The sequence below is a fragment of the Lolium rigidum genome, chromosome 5, assembly GCF_022539505.1.
Source record: "Lolium rigidum isolate FL_2022 chromosome 5, APGP_CSIRO_Lrig_0.1, whole genome shotgun sequence".
In the NCBI taxonomy this organism is placed as follows: domain Eukaryota; kingdom Viridiplantae; phylum Streptophyta; class Magnoliopsida; order Poales; family Poaceae; genus Lolium; species Lolium rigidum.
The window spans coordinates 177,757,664-177,762,463 of NC_061512.1; positions in this window are offsets into that span (position 1 = coordinate 177,757,664).

Below are 4,800 nucleotides of genomic sequence, written 5' to 3' on the forward strand. Positions count from 1 at the left end.
CGAAAACCGGACGAAATACGGCAAAAAATGACTGAATTTAGACTAAATTTAATGATATTTACTATATAAAGGGCGAAGTTCATACATAGAGGCCGAATTTGAATATATTTCGAATTCGGCCGGCGGATACAAATTAAAATATAAAACACGGCGCTCTACATGCTAAAATGGCGGTAGAACACCGTGTAGTCCTCGTCGGCGTCACCGTCGCCGTCGTCGTCGCCGCCATCGCCGGACCGCGGTGGCGCCCGGCTGCCGGTGCCCTGGCCGGGGTCTCCCCACCGGCCACCGTCGCGCGCCGGGGACGGCGATGGCTTGTACCATTCGTCGTCGGAGCCCTCGAGGTCGATGACAGGCACGACGACGCCGGATGGAGGAGTCGCTGGCCGGCGGAAGCGACCGACGTCCTCGAGGAGTGATGGCGTGTAACTCACACGTTCGTTGGGAACCCCAAGAGGAAGGTATGATGCGCACAGCAGCAAGTTTTCCCTCAGAAAGAAACCAAGGTTTATCGAACCAGGAGGAGCCAAGAAGCACGTTGAAGGTTGATGGCGGCGGGATGTAGTGCGGCGCAACACCGGAGATCTCGGCGCCAACGTGGAACCTGCACAACACAACCAAAGTACTTTGCCCCAACGAAACAAAGTGAGGTTGTCAATCTCACCGGCTTGCTGTAACAAAGGATTAACCGTATTGTGTGGAAGATGATTGTTTGCAAGAAAACAAGAAAACAAGTATTGCAAGCAGATTTGTATTTCAAGATAAAAGAATGGACCGGGGTCCACAGCTCACTAGAGGTGTCTCTCCCATAAGATAAAAGCATGTTGGGTGAACAAATTACAGTCGGGCAATTGACAAATAGAGAGGGCATAACAATGCACATACATGTCATGATAAGTATAGTGAGATTTAATTGGGCATTACGACAAAGTACATAGACCGCCATCCAAGCATGCATCTATGCCTAAAAAGTCCACCTTCGGGTTATCATCCGAACCCCTTCCAGTATTAAGTTGCTAACAACAGACAATTGCATTAAGTATGGTGCGTAATGTAATCAACAACTACATCCTCGGACATAGCATCAATGTTTTATCCCTAGTGGCAAAAGCACATCCACAACCTTAGAACTTTCTGTCACTGTCCCAGATATCAATGGAGGCATGAACCCACTATCGAGCATAAATACTCCCTCTTGGAGTTAAGAGCAAAAACTTGGCCAGAGCCTCTACTAATAACGGAGAGCATGCAAGATCTTAAACAACACATAGGTAATAACTTGATAATTAACATAACATAGTATTCTCTATCCATCGGATCCCGACAAACACAACATATAGCATTACAGATAGATGATCTTGATCATGTTAGGCAGCTCACAAGATCCAACAATGAAGCACAATGAGGAGAAGACAACCATCTAGCTACCGCTATGGACCCATAGTCCAGGGTGAACTACTCACTCATCACTCCGGAGGCGACCATGGCGGTGTAGAGTCCTCCGGGAGATGAATCCCTCTCCGGCAGGGTGCCGGAGGAGATCTCCGTAATCCCCCGAGATGGGATTGGCGGCGGCGGCGTCTCGCAAGGTTTTCCGTATCGTGGCTCTCTGCACCGGGGGTTTCGCGACGGAGGCTATTTGTAGGCGGAAGGGCAGGTCAAGAGGCGGCACGAGGGGCCCACACCATAGGTCGGCGCGGCCAGGGCCCGGGCCGCGCCGCCCCGTGGTGTCGCCACCTCGTGGCCCCACTTCGACTCTCCTTCGGTCTTCCGGAAGCTTCGTGGGCAAAATAGGACCCCGGGCGTTGATTTCGTCCAATTCCGAGAATATTTTGTTACTAGGATTTCTGAAACCAAAAACAACGTAAAACAAGAATCGGCTCTTCGGCATCTTGTTAATAAGTTAGTTCCAGAAAATGCACGAATATGACATAAAGTGTGCATAAAACATGTAGATATCATCAATAATGTGGCATGGAACATAAGAAATTATCGATACGTCGGAGACGTATCAAGGAGGCGAGCTTGCCGCTCCGCCTCCTCCTTCTCCCACCGTCCTCGACCAGGCGCAGGCCCGGTCGAGGGGCATGGCGTTGTCGGCGGGGACGAGGTCCTCGGAGGGACCTCGCCTTGACGGCCTCGAGGATGGCGGCATCCTCGGCGTCGTTGGCGGCCTCCTCCTCCACCTTCACCTTCGCCGCTTGCGCTCGCCGCCGGAGGTGTCGGCTCGCGCTGGGCCGGAGGCGTCCCCGTGTCGCCGATGGCTTGCGGATGACGATCCCGCCGCCGCTGCGCGCACGGTTGCTCGGCGGGGAACCCGCTCCCGCTTCACCGGTAGCCCACGATGGCGCCGACCTGGAGATCGACGCCGAACCGGAAGACGACGAGCTGGCAGCCATGCGCCGTGGCTGCCAGCTGTTTCCCCGGCGGCAGCTGGCCGATGCCCTCGATGGAGGGGGCATCGCCAGCAGCGGGAAGTTGCCGCCCTCGATGTGCTCGAGGACGTTCTCCAGCCGTCCTATTCGGCGCACTCCACCAACGTCGGCGACCCGCGGCGTTGTTGCGCGGAGGCGGAGGCGGCGGGCCGTCGTAGGATGCCGCCCCCGCTCCCACCGCCGCAGGAAGAACGAGTTCCACCTCGTGTAGTTGTCGGGGTGGTGGCGCGGGTCGGCGCGCTCTTCGTCCGTCATCGTCATCCGAGCCTCCTCGATGGCGACGTCGAGGGCGTGGCCCTGGGGAGGCGGCGGGATTGGTACGCCGCCAGCACTTAGCCACCACCCGCCGTCGGGAGGCCTCGTGTCCGGCGGGCAGGGGTACTTGTCCATATGCTACAGCGGAGCGTGTCTCTCTCCCATACAGTGAATGCTAGGATCCATTTTATTCAAACAAAATAAAAAAACAAAAACAAACCGACGCTCCAAGCAAAGTGCATAAGATGTGACGGAATAAAAATATAGTTTCGTGGGAGGAACCTCGATAATGTTGTCGATGAAGAAGGGGATGCTTTGGGCATCCCCAAGCTTAGACGCTTGAGTCTTCTTAGAATATGCAGGGGTGAACCACCGGGGCATCCCCAAGCTTAGAGCTTTCACTCTCCTTGATCATATTGTATCATACTCCTCTCTTGATCCTTGAAAACTTCCTCCACACCAAACTCGAAACAACTCATTAGAGGGTTAGTGCACAATAAAATTAACATGTTCAGAGGTGACACAATCATTCTTAACACTTCTGGACATTTCATAAAGCTACTGGACATTAATGGATCAAAGAAATTCATCCAACATAGCAAAAGAGCCAATGCGAAATAAAAGGCAGAATCTGTCAAAACAGAACAGTTCGTAAAGACGAATTTTAAAATGGCACCAGACTTGCTCAAATGAAAATGCCCAAATTGAATGAAAGTTGCGTACATATCTGAGGATCACTCACGTAAATTGGCTTAATTTTCTGAGTTACCTACAGAGAATTAGACCCAGATTCGTGACAGCAAAGAAATCTGTTTCTGCGCAGTAATCCAATTCTAGTATTTACTTTACTATCGAAGACTTTACTTGGCACAACAAAACATAAAACTAAGATAAGGAGAGGTTGCTACAGTAGTAAACAACTTCCAAGACTCAAATATAAAACAAAAATACTGTAGTAAAAACATGGGTTGTCTCCCATAAGCGCTTTTCTTTAACGCCTTCAGCCTAGACGCGAAAGTGTAAATCAAGTAACATCAAGAGACGAAGCATCAACATCATAATTTGTTCTAATAATAGAATCATAAGGTAACATCATTCTCTTTCTAGGGAAGTGTTCCATACCTTTCTTGAGAGGAAATTGATATTTAATATTACCTTCCTTCATATCAATAGTAGCACCAACGGTTCGAAGAAAAGGTCTTCCCAATATAATGGGGCAAGATGCATTGCATTCAATATCCAAGACAACAAAATCAACGGGGACAAGGTTATTGTTAACCATAATATGAACATTATCAACTCTCCCCAAAGGTTTCTTTTTAGCATTATCAACGAGATTAACATCCAAATAACAATTTTTCAATGGTGGCAAGTCAAGCATATCATAGACTTTTTTAGGCATAACAGAAATACTTGCACCAAGATCACATAAAGCATTACAATCAAAATCATTGACCCTCATTTTAATAATGGGCTCCCAACCATCTTCTAGCTTTCTAGGAATAGAAGTTTCAAGTTTTAGTTTCTCTTCTCTAGCTTTTATGAGAGCATTTGTGATATGTTTTGTAAAAGCCAAGTTTACAGCGCTAGCATTGGGACTCTTAGCAAGTTTTTGTAAGAACTTTATAACTTCAGAGATGTGGCAATCATCAAAATCTAAATCATTACAATCTAAAGCAATGGGATTATCATCCCCAAGGTTGGAAAAAATTTCAGCAGTTTTATCACAGTCAGTTTCAGCAGTTTTAGCAGTTTCAGTAATTTTGCGCGCTTTGCACTAGGAGTAGAAACATTGCCAACACCAATTATTTTACCATTGATAGTAGGAGGTGCAGCAACATGTGAATCATTAGCATTGCTAGTGGTGGTTGATACGTCTCCAACGTATCTATAATTTCTGATGTTCCATGCTTGTTTTATGACAATACCGACATGTTTTGTTCACACTTTATGTCATTATTATGCGTTTTCCGGAACTAACCTATTGACGAGATGCCGAAGGCCGCTTGCTATTTTCTCGCTGTTTTTGGTTCCGTGAAAGGCTGTTCGGGCAATATTCTCGGAATTGGACGAAATCAACGCAAAACCTCCTATTTTTTCCGAAAGGCTC